This window comes from Urocitellus parryii, unplaced genomic scaffold, assembly GCF_045843805.1.
Source record: "Urocitellus parryii isolate mUroPar1 unplaced genomic scaffold, mUroPar1.hap1 Scaffold_48, whole genome shotgun sequence".
NCBI lineage: Eukaryota > Metazoa > Chordata > Mammalia > Rodentia > Sciuridae > Urocitellus > Urocitellus parryii.
In genome coordinates, this window is record NW_027554049.1 from 47,225 (window position 1) to 63,777 (window position 16,553).

The 16,553-nt window shown below is 38.9% G+C and overlaps 1 non-coding gene and 2 pseudogenes across 1 annotated transcript; 1 reads left to right on the top strand and 2 right to left on the bottom strand.

Annotated features, from left to right (window-relative positions):
* Positions 1-16,553, bottom strand: part of LOC144252599 (transport and Golgi organization protein 1 homolog) — an 84,140-nt pseudogene that overhangs the window by 19,361 nt on the left and 48,226 nt on the right.
* Positions 7,948-8,054, top strand: LOC144252605 (U6 spliceosomal RNA). Its single transcript, XR_013343028.1, has one exon. It is a non-coding gene; the product is annotated as a U6 spliceosomal RNA (small nuclear RNA).
* Positions 12,407-13,716, bottom strand: LOC144252556 (transport and Golgi organization protein 1 homolog; annotated as a pseudogene).

A 16,553-nucleotide genomic window follows, 5' to 3' on the forward strand; every position in this document is an offset into this window, starting at 1 on the left:
AAAACTCCAACACAGAAATAAATGAACATTTCTTTAATGTCATAGCCTTGCTAACCTTTTACTCAAAATGGCAACAGAGGAAAATGGGAAGTAGCATAAAAGCAGTCATCTAAGGTAGGGACTAAAGTTCCAAAGTCAAATGCTGAAACTGAGGAGCAACAAGTTAGGAACCAGATCCCACATAACCTAGTGAAAAGAGAAACAGGTACCGCAGTTCTTGAAATGAAAGAAACAAGAGGGAGAAATATAAAATGGTTTCATGTTTTTCCCTTCTCTTTATCCTTCTATTTCCTTTTTCCTTTTAGCTGAGACAAAGTTCAATGAGATTAGAAAATTCCTCACAGGAATCCAGGCAAACGATTCTTCTATTTAAGAAGGGAATACTTTTTAAGAGATTTTACTCTCAATTGTACAAGGAGAGGAAACTTATCTTAACAATGATATGTCTGAAATAATTAAGAAATCAGAAAAAGAACACTCAGATTTGAAAAGATTTGTATCCAATGCTTTTGGCCTCTTTAAATGTTAGGATTTTCATATGCAAAGTCCATTTACCTAAAATAATTTTCTTCCAATTATGTTAAATAACTATGAAACAGAATAACCTACAGTACAAACATAAGTATGTATAAGCCTACACACACACACACACACACACACACACTTATACATATATGTACACACATACACAGACAGACTAATTCTGCTCAGGAAAAAAAAAAACTTAATGAACAAAACATTTAATGGATTTTTGGACAACACATAATCTATACTTCCAAATAAAAAGGTATTTTCTGAACATATGATCAAATCATAAAATCTGGGAAAATTTATATAAAAGACTGGAAAAATTATCTCATCTCCTTTTTCTCATTTTACTGTATTTCTTTGCAGCATTTCCCCCTGTTTATATGTGTTTATATTAACATACAGTTCATCAACATTTAAATCTTAGTTTCTGCTTTTTTCCCCACTTCACATTTAATTGTGAGCATTTTCTGTACCTCAAAGCTTTGAAATAAATAAATCTGCCTACTATTCCATTAATCAAACATACAATAACCCCTAAATAATGTTGTGCTAAGTCTTCAATCTAATACACTGTTCCATTGAAAAACATTACCAAAATCTTCAAAGCATAGTTATTTCTTTAAGATAGACTACTAGACATATATGCTACATAAAAGGATATTTATCTAACCTATCCCATCTTTTATCCCACTTTTAAGACTTCTGATACATATGAAACTACTGGTTAGGATGGCTGTAAGAATTACCAGTTATACCAACTGCACCCACACTAAATTATTTTATAAGGTTAGTTTGACTTAAACCACTAATTTGTGTTTTAGCAACTGAAAAAGAAAAAAAAAGGGGGGGCAGTGACTATATAAAATAATCCTTGTGCTTATGTGCTAAGGTATAAGTAAGTCAATTTACTCACAACAACGACAGTTCTCCAAAAGAAAATGAGAAAGGATACAATCCCAAAGAAAACAGTGAAAACTACAGGCTTCCATGGTAGTCCATAAAAATCAGGCCCAGGTTGAGTATCATCAGGCAATGTAGTAAACAGCTGAAACAGACAAATTAGAAAAAATGGGAAACCTTAAATTTATAACAAAACAGTCACAAAGAATCATGGCAATTCTAAACCAACCTCCTCATCAGAAATCCACCTCCTCAATATTTTCCAATAGCGTCTTCAAGAGAGAGGATACTGGCAGTCTCATATTTTTTGTTCTCTTGCAGTGTTTTCAAGTATAATGAATCTAAATACTTTTTTAAAAATATTTATGTATCTTTAGTTTTAGGGTGGACACATTGTTTTGTTTTTTATATGGTGCTGAGGATTGAACCCAGTGCCTCATGTATGCTAGGCAAGCGCTCTACCACTGAACCACAACCCCAGCCGGAATCTAAATACTTTAAATTGAGCATACATTTCCAGTTTGTAACAGGCCCTATATCATCACATTGTCTAACACCTGGCTAGAATCCCTCTGGATCATTCTTTTCTCTGATAACCTGGTTTTTAGAATTTAAAAAATTCATTTAAGACAAAAACTTAAATATATGAAAGAACTAATTAATTTTATGGCAACAAATAAAAACAATGATGATGTATGTATAAGATTTTATATCTTACTTCCATTCCACTCTTATATAAACAGATAAGTGACATGTAATTTCAGACAACTCTTGAAAACTGGCTTAGATAAACTTCTCTGAATTTAACATCCTTCTATAAAATTCAAAGCCTAATTTTAAATGGTTGCTCAAAGGCAGTGTAGTAAACACCTGCCTACTCTTCCCTGTTTTCACCGCCCTCTACAGGTAATACCAGATAACTGTCATCTGGGCCCAATTCCCCAGCAGTCTCCGTAGGGAAAAGACCTGTAGTAACGTTAGCTGTTTGGATTGTTGGCTGCATTTCGGAACATACCATGAGGTTGTCACCTCTATTCCGTCAAAAAAAAAAAAAAAGTGCAAGTGGGGAAAGCTCAAGTCCACTCTCACCGGCCTCGCTTAACAATACAGTCACATCCTGCCTGCCTTGGGCCTGACACACTCCATTTCTCCGTCGCCATGACAGTCAGTGCACCCACTCTGCCAGAACTCAGCCACCCGCCTGCCAGAGCTGGGGTCCCTCCCTGGGAATGGGACCGTCACCTCCAGTAGCTTGGCTATGAGGGCTGCGTAGAGCATGGACAGGGGTCCCAGGAGCTCCGGGTCCCCCGGGGAAGCACAGTGGCAGGTACTGTGAGTCCATGGTGTAGGGACAGGTGAGCAGAAGTGATGCTTCCCTGCAGAACAGCACAGGACCCTGTCTTTCACTGTTTCCTACTTTGGGAGGACCCAGCGCAGGGGGCGGGTACTGGGAGTGAACTTTGCCTTCCTCCACAGGCGCTTTTTGCCCAAAGCACGTAAAATGCGTCATCAGAGAAAGCCACTGGGTGGACTGCAGTGAGCAGATGGAGGATGCCGAGGGGCGGGGCTGGGAGCGGAAAGAACCAACTGCAGAGCCCAGCGGGGGACAGCTCAAGGAGAGCCAAGCGGAAGAGTCCAAATGAAAGGACTCCAGAAGGAAAGACACTTACCTGTCCCTGGATTACTGCTGTACATAGGTGTAATCTTAATATAATCTTCTATTTGTTCCTTCTGTTCTTTGTTCTTTTTCTTTTCTTTCTTTCTGTCTTCTTTTGCAGAAATACCACTATCGGTATTTTTAGTGATTCCTCTATTGGCTTATTATTCCTCTATTGGCTATAACTCTGTTTTCTAATCTTAGTGCTTCAGAGTTTAGAATATACATCTTTAATTTGTCACAATCTACCTTCAGATGATACTATATTACTTCACATATTCAATAAGAACGTTACAATAGTTACTACCCTTCTGAGATTTATACTGTTGTCATGTATTTTACTTTACATGTTTTCTAAGTCCCATACTACACTGATATTTGTCTTTAAACAGTCAATGACTTTTTAAAATGTTCAAATAAGAAAAATTATTTTAAACATTTATGCACACAGTAACCATTTTCTTTACTCCTTTATTCCATTATTTCCATCTGCTGTCTTGGTGCAAGTGTAGGGTGAATTCTTTCAGCTTGTATGTAAGTACAAGTCTTCATTTTAGAAAGATATTTCACTGGGCACGATATTATCGGCCAACATTATTGCTCTTCAAATATATTAAAAGTATCACTCCACTATATTCTGTGTTTCATTCGGGGTACTTCTCTTGCTATGTCTTCAAGTTCACTAACAATTTCATTGCAATGCTTATTCTGGCATTAATCCCATCCACTGTATTTATCATATATTTTCAACTCTAGAAGTCTGATTTTCTTAAAATATATCTTCTATATCTCTTTTTACCTTTTTAACACACGAAATATAATAGTGATAACTTTAAAAAAAATGCCATTACCTCATTCTAACATCTCCGCCAGTTCTCAGTTGGCTTTGATTGGATGATTCTTCTCCTCATCATTGTGGATTGTATTTTTCTTGCTTCTTTGCATGCCTGGTAAGCTTTGATTCGATGCCATACATTACGAATTACTGTTCTTAATATTTTGTATACAGTTAAATTACTGGAAACAATTTGAGTCTCTTGGGTCTGAATATTTGTTAGGTATGACATAAATTGTAATAGTCAGTCCGAGGTAACACCCTTCTGATTATTCTACCCAACTTCCTTAGATAGTTTTTTCCAGGTGCTATTCTGGTCCCTGTGTTAGGACCTATTCCTTCTAATCACTTAAGATTGTTTCTCTGACTTGCTAAGCAGTTTCATCACACTTATGTGCTGATCAATACTCTGCTGAACACTCAGGGAGCCTTTCACAAATTTCCAGAATTGTCTCTCAATGTAGAAACCTTCTTTTGTTACTCCACCCTGTGAATTCTAGTCACTTTGGTTTTCCTGGAATCTCAGCACCATCTCTCAATTCATGGTATCCTCTGGTTCTGCCCGACTTCCCCTTCTTTGTCATGGCTTGGGAATCTCTTAACATAGTAAAAGCTGGGACAACTATAGAGCTCATAGCATTTGTTCCTTATGTTTCCAGAACCATTCTTTGTTGCTTGATCTTCAATGTTGCTTGATCTTCAAATTTTATGTTTGTGGGGTTTTTTCATATTTATTTTAGTTGTTTCAGTTGGGAACGTGAAGCCAGTACCTATATAAACCTATCATAGCTAGATGTAAAAATCATTTGCTTTTCTTTTTCTTTTTATGGTGCTGGGGATTGAACACATGGCCTCTTATATGGTAGGCAAGTGCTCTACCACTGAGTTACATATCCCTTTTCTCATTTGCTTATTTTTTTAATAGCAGAATACATAATGAAATAAATTTTTAAAGTTAACTATAAAAGAGAGTAACATCAGGATAGACAGAACTGGGACAAAAGCTAGAGTTCTTTCAAAATCAGGCAGGAGAATCACAAGTTCAAAGCTAGCCTCAGCAACTTAGCAAGTCCCTATGCAACTTAGTGAGAACTATCTCTAAATAAATATAAAAAGGCAAGGTATGTGGCTCAGTGGATAGGAGCCCTGGGTTCAATCACCAGTACAAAAAAACAGAAACAACTTATTTTTACAAATTAACTTTGGCTCTTCTAAATATTTAAATAATTGTAAAATAAATTAAAAAATCTTAAAAAGTAATACCTAAATATTGAAAGCAAAAATGAAACAACCTGTGATATCAACTTGGTGACAAACCACAGAAATGAGTTATTTCAAACACACCTTAGTGGGATATAGCTTAAAGACAAGAGAATTTCATTTCATTTCAGGAATACATTTCTGAAAGTATTTTAAATAATATAAATATAGTCGTATGTTGCTTAATGATGGGAATAAATTCTGAAAAACACATCGTAGGCAATTTCAGTGTGCAAACATCATTGAGTATACTTATACAAACCTAGAAAATATAGCCATTTCCACACTTAGGTATTCATATATGGTATATTATTGCTTTGAGGATAAAAACCTATAAGATATTATTATACTGAATACTGTAGACAATTGTAACATTGTAAATGTTTATATATCTAAACATATCAAACACAGAAAAGATATTAAAAATACTAGGTGACAAGAATTTTTTAGCTCCATTATTATGCACTAATGACCAAAATGTCATTAAGTGGCACAATACTGTAAACAATTATATTGATGTCATTGAAAACTGGAACTCCAACATCAGAGAAAGAAAACACAAATCTAAGATAGATGAAGTGAAGTAAAATCTCTAGCATCCTGAATTTTCATGGGAATTATCTAAATGACATGATGAAAAACCCCCACATATTTCTGAGCTTTGTTCACTAAAAAGGCCTACAAATGACAGTCAATTTGAGCAATAAGCAATCCTAGTACTTGGAATGTAGCCTCTAAATATGACTTCTTATTGAAAGGAACCAAAGTTATTTTAGAGAAGTAGTTCCTTCAAGGTCTGGACAGGAAATGTTTAAGATGAACGTGGAACATCTCATACTTCAAAAGCAAGGGAAATAGGTAACAATGACCACTAGGTGGTGGCAAAGGGTCCCAGGAGCCAAGATAAAGAGGCTTCTACAAGGCAAAAGGGGGGGGGGAATGGAGCATCAGGTAAGAACAATTACTATTCCTAATTGGATTAAACACACCAAATATTTTTAAATGCATGATAATCATATTGACAAATAAAAGTTAAAAAGATTTCAAGCCCCTTTGTGTATCATTTGATAATGCTAGAAGAATACCTTACTATTCTGAATTGAACCTAAACCTGACTACCAATTTGCAAGAAATATAAAGCAACAGACAGAGGCTGAGGTTGTTAGCTCAGCACTTGCCTAGAATGCATGGAGCCCGAGGTTCAATCCCCAGCACCACCAAAAAAAAAAAAAAAGCAATAGAGAAAACAGGTTAAATTGTTGTACCAGGGGATGTCATTTATTCACCAAAACTATAATATATCCTAGAAGTCCCACAAACATATTTTTTCAATTATTGCAAAAAGTTACATATATATATATTTGGTACCAGGGATTGAACTCAGGAGCACTTGATCACTGAGCCACATCCCTAGTCTCAACCCCATTGTGTATTTTATTTAGAGACAGGGTCTCACTGAGTTACTTAGCACCTCACTTTTGGCTTTGAACTCGTGATCCTCCTGTCTCAGCCTCCCGAGCCGCTAGGATTAAGGCATGTGCCACCATGCCCAGTCAAAATATATTTTTAAAGAGCTATTTTTCAGATAGAAAGCCACAAGGGACATGCAACTGTCACCCCTAAGAGCAGGAGAACAAATAGGTGAGCATTCTACCTGGAGGCACCCTCTAGACCTCAGTTTGGGAAGGAGAACCCAAATGGGGCATAACAGTCTCACTGTGCAGAGAGAGACCAGAGTTCCAGGAGATTAAGCAGCCAAAAATATGTAGAGAAAACTACCAGAAAGATGGGAGCCACAAGAAAAAGAGTTCCAGAAATCTGCATGGAGGTGGTCTTCAGTTTGGGGCTACATTCTAAGCAGTACCTGTGAGGGCCAAGAACAACTATAAGCTAACCAATCCCACAGTTGGCACTGAGCTGAGAGAAGTCTGGATTCCAGCTAGCCAGAGAGAGTTGACATACAAAAACAGTATGGTCAACAAGCTCATGAAGAAGTATTTGATCCAGGCATCATGGCACATGTCTGTAATCCCAGCAACTCAGAAGGTTGAGGCAGGGGCTGGGGATGTGGCTCAAGCGGTAGCGCGCTCGCCTGGCATGCGTGCGGCCCGGGTTCGATCCTCAGCACCACATACCAAAGATGTTGTGTCCGCCGAGAACTAAAAAATAAATATTAAAAATTCTCTCTCTCTCTCTCTCTCCTCTCTCACTCTCTCTTTAAAACAAAAACAAAAAAAAAAAGAAGGTTGAGGCAGGAGGATCCCAAGTTTGAGGCTGGCAACTTATCAAGGACCTAAGCAAGTTAGTGAGACCCTATCTCAAAAGAAAAAAAAGTTCACTCAGTATCATTAATTATCAGGAAATAAACTCACAAAGACATACCCACTAGAATGGCCCAAGTGCTAGTGAAGATGAAGTCAAGTGGAAGTCTCCTAAATTGCTGGTGGAAGTATAAAATGATTGTAGTCATTTTTAGCATGGCTTGACAGTATCACACAAGATAAAAACATACATTAAACGTAGGAGGCAATTGCACTCCTAGATATGAGTCCACTTATAGTGGCATATATATAAAATAGTACTGTAGGAAAAATGAATCTATAGTTAAAAAAAAAAAAAACTTATCAGTGGTTGCCTGAAACAGGTGGTGAAGGAACTCACTGGGAAGGATCCCAAGGAAACCCCTTTTCTAGTGAAAAAACTGTTCTATATCTTGATTATGGTAGTTTTTATATGGGTATCTACATTTGTTAAAACTCAGAGTGTGCTTGCTTTGGCAGCACATATTCTAAAATTGGAACAATACAGAAAAAATTAGCATGGTCCCTGAGCAAGGATGACACCCACATTTGTGAAGCATTCCATAGTTTTGTGGAACCAACCCTTCAACAGATGAATGGATAAAGAAACTGTGGTACATATATGAAATGGAATATTACTTATAGCATTAAAAGAGAAAAAATTATGGCATCTGTGGGTGAATGGGAATATCAGGTTAAGGGAAGTAAGCCAATCCCAAAAACCAAAAGCTGTATGTTCTCTCTGAAAGTGGATGCTGACCCATAATGGGGGTGAGGTGTGTGGTAAGGGGCATGGAAAGAATGGAGGAACTTTGACTGGGCAGAGGGGAGGTAGGACAGGTGAGGGGGCATAGGGATAGGAAAGATGGTAGAATGAGATGAACCTGATTACCCGAGGTACATGTAGGACTACACATGTGTTGTGTACAACTAGGAAAAGTTTTGTTCCATTTATATTCAATGAATTGAAATGCATTCTGCTGTCATGTATAACCAATTAGAACAAATTAAAAAAAAACCTCACTGATATTGGCTATCAAGGAATTACTGTTAAGTTGGGTGATGGCCCGTGGGTTCATTATACTATTCTCTATGCTTTTCTTTAAAGCTTTTCTAATTAAATTTATTCTTTAACTAGTACATAGAAACAAACACTACAATTATTGAAGTAGGTAACATGACATTTTGATGCATGTATACACTATGTAACGTTTAAATCAGGTTAAATATATATCTACCTCCTCAAACATCATTTCTCTATGGTAAAACTTTCACAATCTTTTCTTCTAGTATTCTGAAATGGACAGTATGTTATGGTTACCTATAGTCCCCTACTATTCTCTCTGCTCTTATTTGAAAGTTTCCATGATAAAAATACTAAAAATAATTTTTAAATTAAGATATAACTTCAAATATTTAAAGGATTTCTATGTAGAAAAGAATTCAATTTTATAGAGAAAATCATGTGAAGGAAAATTTGGAGTCAATACAAGGATGAACTAGACAACAGAAGAACATATAGCCTTGTAAGAGAGTGACTCATGCTAGGAAATACTGGTGTACAGGCCTCATAACTACTCGTCAGGGCCACAGTAAAGAAAATTACAGCAATGAATGAGAAACTAGACTAGCTGACTTCCAAGGTTTCTTCTAACACTAAGATTCTACTAAGATTCCATTGATCAATGAATCTGATTGGTGCACATCTCCCAAACACATCAGAGCCTATTACTCTCCAGTCCTATCAGATATCATACTACTTGTTTAAGATTTTACATTGACTTGTTCATAATTTTTGCATATATTTGTTAAGTCCTTTTCTTAAGGCTTTCAAAAATCACAATCGTGCCTTATACCTGTTAGACTCTTTTAGTCCTCGCACAATGTCCTGTACATACTGGGCCATCAAAATGCCTTTTTGAAATCTCCTTTCAAATCAGTCTCCTAACATTGTGCCTCTCCTTTACCACTCACATCTATGTCTTACCTATCACCGTACAATCACTGACCATACCTGCACCACATTTGTGTCCCCCGACCTAGAACTAGAGGAGGGCTCTGTGCATACCTAAAAATATGAATAAAGTAATCCTTCCCATATCGTGAGGCTGTTAACTTTCCAAGTGATGCTGATTCATTCTGATAATCAAATTATGACTGTGGAAGACTGCTTTAATCACTGGAAATATCACTATTCTAACTGCCTGGCTTCTATATACCTCTTACTCAGGTGGCTGCCACCATCATGAACAAACATGGAGCCAACTGAAAAATGATTTGTTTCTCCCCACCACATCTTTTCCACCCTGGTGGTCTTTCCTCCCCAGGTATATTCATTGTCTTTATACCACCTTCTGACTGCCTACATGAGAATTAGGGGGTACGTGGGGGTAAAACCCTTCAAAATGCCAGACACCTCACCAGACACTTTACCTTGTCAAATCATTAAATTCTTATGATTGGAGTAAGCATTATCTACATTTTTCAGATGAGGAAAACTTTTTTCAAAAGTTTAGTTATTTGCCCAAACTTCTAAATGATAACCTTGGGATTTGAAACCAGATCTACCTGGCTACAAAATTTATACATTTTACAAGGAAAACAACATCATCATCTTTCTTACTCAAGCCTTGAAATAACACAATCTACAGGAAACAACTTCAGTTTAGGAGGATTACTGTCACAATGGCCCTAGGACCATCTTATCCTCCAACCTCTAAAAGCTTTCTCATTCCTATAATTAAATTCTAAAAGTCCAATATCAACAAATACCAATGGGGGGGAGGTAAGCCCTAAAATGCTTAGATAAGCTTCTAGACAGATTAAATGTCTTGTTTGGATCATGATTTTCTTTAGAAAGATCAGCCTTAAGTGACTCTAAGAAACAGATCTAACCTAATTCCTTTCATTCTTAAAACTTTCTAAGGATCCCCACTATTAATGGTCTAATGCTACTTTGGCTCATGACTTCCTTTAAGATTTGCTGGCCTCTCCAACAGACCATCCCCTTCCAACTTCACACTTTACAACACCAATTATTCACATTCTCCTGCCCTCCCCAAATATCCTTTTCTTGATGTTTCCATTTCTCTGAACACATTTCTTCTGACTACCAGCTTCCCCCTCCGTCTTCCACCCCAGCCTGTCTAATCAACAACAAACTACATGTCAGACTCCTGTTTGCCCTTTGCCAGTGCTTCAAACACATCTCAACTACTTTATGACCTTATTGATCACCCTTCCAACCATAATAAATGCATTTATGGACAATAATGTTCTACCATCAAATAAATACCTCTCTTTCTGCCATTATCTTACTGTGTTTCAAGTGAATGCTGTTATCTCCCTGCCAGAAAGAAAGGTTCTGAGGGGAAGAACCAAGTTTTTACAGGTATGCAAATGACCAGCCTTGGTAGACAGCAAATCTTCCTCATGTGCTAAACCAAGTAGCCATTTAAGCCACACCCCTATGGCTTTTGTTTCTGGAGCTATCTACTCAAAGGGTCAGGAGTCATTTTCATAAAGACATTTTAAGTTCTTCACTTCATGACCAGAAGCCACTTACAAACTAATAAATAATCAACATTCTAAATGAAGAAACTATGTCAAACTTACCATCTTAGACAAATAAAGCAAGAATGAATGTAACAAGAAAAGTATGCTGTCCAAAAGGGTGGCATCTGCTGGCTCTTCTACCTTTATCGCTAGTTGGTTTTCTGTATCAGCAGCATCAACAGGAGTACCTTCTGTTATAAGTAGCTCTAAAATTGAAAGGGGAAATGGCTATTTTATTTTATGTTATAGAATAAGAATTGTCTCTCTTCAGTTTCAATATTCATCGAGTGTTTCACTAAATATATGAGTCACAGTGCCTGGAATATGTGGCTCTCCTAAAGACAATTAACACAGAGAAGAAAACTTCAAAATCCTAATTAGAGCTGTCAGACCCTTCAATTATAAAATGAACAATCTCCAGTCTACTCTCCACTACTTCCATGGCCATACAACTGCTACCAGAACAATATTAACTCAAGGAAAAATTTTAAAACCAGAGATATGTAGACAGGGTCACATTCAACAAACATGGATTTAGTGCTGGTGAAACTTTGTGTTTAAAATTTTAGGAAAGCTGAAAGAGAGGGAGTCTTGGTTTGCAGATTTGCAGGTGGAATGAGCCAAGGCTTAACACAGCATCTGGCACCTGGCAGAGATACTCAACAATTATGTATTGAATGGACAGATGACAGCTATTTAAAAAGAACACAGTAATACCAAGAGAGACTAAAGGGAATTGGGTACAGACCTGCATTGAGGCTCTGTGAATGAGGTAGAATTCCAGTTAGAACTGAGAGCTTGTAGGGGTGGAATTTCAGTATGAGTTACATGAGCCTGGGGTACGTTTGATTAAACAGCAGGAGTCCAACATGCAGTTATTAAGAAGTTGGACCAGTTGCTTCTAAGGTCTTTCTCAACCCTGAGATTCCATTCACTACTATTCTTTTAAGCTTTTGCCTAATTTTTTTTTTTAGTTTTTTTTTTTTTTTGAGAGAGGAGAGAGAGAGAGAGAGAGAGAGAGAGAGAGAGAGAGAGAGAGAGAATTTTTTTCATATTTATTTTTTAGTTTTCGGCGGACACAACATCTTTGTTTGTATGTGGTGTTGAGGATCGAACCCGGGCCGCACGCTTGCCAGGCGAGCGCACTACAGCTTTAGCCACATCCCCAGACATTTTTTTTAGTTTTTGATGGACCTTTATTTTATTTATTTGTATGCAGTGCTGAGAATCAAACCCAGTGCCTCACATGTTAGACAAGTGCTCTACCACTGAGCTATAACCCCAGGCCCTCCATTCACTATTGGTCTATGAATTTGACTGCTGGTGAAGTCTGCCCCATTGCCTCAGCATCTCAGCACCTGAGACACATTAAATGACATTTGGGAAGATTTTACCTATAGAGGTCATTGACATCACTTTGTGGTGGAACCTAAACATCTCCTGAACATCTGTCTCTTTTCCTTTAATATGAAGTTCGATGTCCACTTTTGGCTCTTCATCATTATCTGTCTTAGAGGTTTCCACAAAAAGACCATATTCTGCACTTTCAGGATAAATATAATCTGTTGCTGCTTGTGGTTTCTTCTTTTTTCTATCTGGGACTAAATCTTCCTCATCTTCTTCTTCTTCTTCTGAATAAGAATTCTCCAAATCCATCATATCTGTTTTCTCATCACCACCTGTGCCAATAAATAAAGTATCCTCCAAGGTTGTCAGTATATTTTTATCATCATCCTTGATGCCCGGGGGCAGAGTTACCTCAGCCTTATCTTCTCCATTTGAATTCTGCTCTTCACCTATTGAATATTTCTCCACTCCAAACTCCACTGTGAATTTCATGTCTTCTTCATTTATAAAGGTTAGTAACGGGGGCTCCCCAAAGCTTTCCTCATTCTCCTCTTCTTCCTTATCAAATGCATAATAATCAGCATTCAATTCCTCATCATCAAAATCATCTTCTAATGAAGTCACCAGTCTGGTCGTCTCACCATCAGACACAAGTGCATCAGCAGTAGAGCCAAATTTGGTTTTCAAGTCGAATGTCATTTCTTTTTTCAAAAGTTTATAAGCATCAGTCTTCTCCTGTTCGTTTGAGACCTGAGAAATGTTGCTGGTTTTGTTGCTTTCACTTTCTGGCACTTTCAATTTATCTGGTAGTATTTCTTCAAAAAGTTCAAATGAAGTTTGTTCACCCTGAGCATTATCTGTTTGACTATCTGCATGAGGATGGTTCTTCTGAGCCAAAAATTGTTCCTACCATCCATAGTGTTTTCTGAGAATGCACTTTCAATGCGCTCTGAGTTTTTCCCAACCCCCGCCTCAGTCAGTAGAGAAAAATAAAACGCTGGCAACAAGTAGGAGGGCGCCGGCAGAGACGGAGGGGACACACACAGGGTCCCGAGGCTCTGTCACTCCTGCACCCCACCCGTTGTCCTTCGAACCCCTAGCCCAGACCACAGGGCTGGGGACCAGGGGATCGGAGCCCCATGCAGCCCCAAAGAGCCACCGCAGAGACCCCGGGCCGCCCACCCGCCTGCTCACTCACTGGTGCATTCGTAGTCTGCACAGAGTTTGTGCTTCGAGCAGCGCCTGCCGGTGCTTGGGTCCGGGTGGCCCGGCACTCGCCAGGTGGGACAGAGCACGAACAGCCAGAAGAGCAGCCCAGGCACCGCAGCCATGTTGTGGTCACCTCAGTGAGCCCGTGATGCGGTGGAGTAGGCTGAGGCAGGCAGTGGCAGGCGGCGCTGGAGGGGGCTCAGGGGGCGGGTGGGTAGCGAGGCAGGGAGGGGTGGTGGGTAGCAAGGCGGGGAGGGGTGGCGCCCGGGAAGGCTTAAGCCTTTCCCGGGTGACACGTCAGCAGGGATATCTGGGGGTAGATGCACAGACTCTACTGGAGAACTCACAGAGCCAGAGCTCTGTCCTTCTCTAGTCAAGACCTTCTCCTCAACTGAAGACCTTCTCCTCTAGTCGCTGCCTTGGCAACTAGAACTCTCCTTCTCGTCCAATCACCTGCCTTTGCTTCTATGCCCTCACAAGTCATCACCCACCCATCCCCCCCCCACTCCGCCAACCGGTCCTTTCTGGCTTTCCTCAATGTCTCCTTTCTGGTCCATCCTGAACTAGCCCACTCCACTCCACCATGACTCCCATCCCCCATTCCTGGTCTGGTACCTCCTTTTCTGAACTACCAAATCCCACCCATGACTTGTCACAGCTAGTCTAGGGTTCCAGGCTCCCTCCCCTTCAAACTCCTTGAGGATCCTTGAAGCCCCACCCCAAGATCCCTCTGATTAGGAAAGGGGAAGGTGAATGGAACTGTGAGTGAGGGTGTAAACTGGAGACAGTGGCCTGCTTTTTTTTAAGGCGGGGACAGGTGGGGGCAGAGAGATGGACATTAGTCTTCCAGCTAAGATCTTGAGATTCTTATCTTTATCCATAAGGGAAGAAATTATTTAATTCAAAAGCATATTTTTAACTCTCATTTTGTGCTACCATTCATGCCAGACGCTGGACAAGGCCCTAGAATGGTGTTGGAGTGGATGAAAATCAAAAGACAAGATATCTGGTCCTGGTCGGAAAAAGTCCACAACTTAGTGGGAACCAACTGACAAAACCGATTGTCAGAGAAGAAAGCTACTAGCTAACGTTTCTTGAACGCTTTATGTCCAGTTGTTATTCTGAAGGTTTTATATATATCAATTCATTTAATCTTCATAACAATAGTACCTTACAGTAGTAGTAGGTCCTATTCAAATCCTTATTTTAGAGTAAATTGAGGCAGTCACACATCCAGTGAGTAATGAAGCTAAGTTTCAAGCCAAAGGAGTAGACTCCTTTTCATCACAACCTATCAACTAACAAGCAATTGTTGTACTTTCTGACAAGAGGAGCAAAATCTGATTTAAATCATAATATAGCTGAATTATTGATATGTACAGTTAACAGGGGGAAGGCACAAGCTAGCCAGCCCAAGGAAGAGTGTCTGCAATGCTCCCGTCCTGGGTGGAGCCATTCTCGTTTGTCTGTGACCAAGGGCTTGTCACTATAGTCTCTGCTAAGGTTATTCATCAACCTCCAACAATGAACCCATCAGTTGTTTCCCCAAATTAACTGAATCTTTAAAACTTAGAGAAAAGAATGTAGTCCACCATGCTCATAATGTTAAATAAAGAAAACGATGGAAAAAAGGTGTGCACAAACATTTGTCTACAGCGGCCATGAGAGGTCCCGGTTGGTCCAGTGTACTTCTGCGCTTTCTGGAGAACCAGTGGATCATAGAGAGAAACTGTCTGAGTCATTCTTCATTTCTTTTCTACCATGTATTTATTATAAAATGTATCTAGTAGGCATCTCTAACAACATGTTGAAAAAACTGAACTCATTTTTCTCTCAAAATCTGCTCCTTTCAGTCTTCCCTATCTCAGAAATAAGAATGACAATTTAATTCCCATTTTCCAGGTGCTCAAAGCCCAACACTTACAAACCATCTTTGATCTCTTTTCTCTCACATTCCAACTCCAGTCCATTAGACAATATTATGTCTTTATTTTTATAATTTTATTGAGATATGGTTGACCTACAATAAATTGCACGTTTAAGGTGTACGATTTGATAAGTTTTGACATGAGTATACCCATGAGACTATCACCAAAATCAAAAGAGTCTTTCATCGTTCTTTGTAATCCCTCCCCTCTCCTTTTCTGGGCTGTCTCCAAACATCTCCTGTCATTATAGATTGTTTTGCATTTTCTAGAATTTGATATAAATTATACAACATTTTATTTATTTATTTTTATTTATTTATTTTTCTGACTTCCTTCTTTCCAAATAAGCATTTGAAACATGCCCCCAATCTGACCACTCCTCTGCATCTGCTAAGCCAATATACAGGCCAAACCCACATCATAAGTCACCTGAATGATTCCCTTAGCCTTCTTCTGTCCTTGCTTCTGCCCTCATTTCCCCCAATATCTATTGTACTGATGGCAACTAGAGTGATATTCTTAAATATAAATTTGATTGTGTCTCTCTGCTCAAAATCTTCCTATAGCTTCCCATTTCCAAATAAAAGGCAATGACTTTAGCCAGGCCTGGTTGTATTCATCTGTAATCCCAGCAGCTCAGGAGGCTGTCAGGAGGATCCTGAGTTCAAAGCCAGCCTCAGAAATGCAGTGAGTCCCTAAGTAACTCAGTGAGAGTTATCTCTAAATAAAGTATTTTAAAAAGGACTGTGGGTGTTGCTCAGTGTTTAAGTGCCCCTGGGGGTTCAATCTCTGGTATCAGGAAAAAAAGCCATGACTTTATTATGGACTGCCCTGGCTTATTATGGACTGCTCTTATTCAATGTGACTCCCCTCATCCTTTTCTCCCCATTTCCTAACATTCTTCTCTTGTCTGTTAGTTCCATTTAAATACACCAAGCCCACCCCTGCTTCAGAGCATTTACACTTGTAACTTTGCCTCAACCTTAACTCCCCAAATCATCTGACTAGCTAACTACCCCTTCACTTTATCA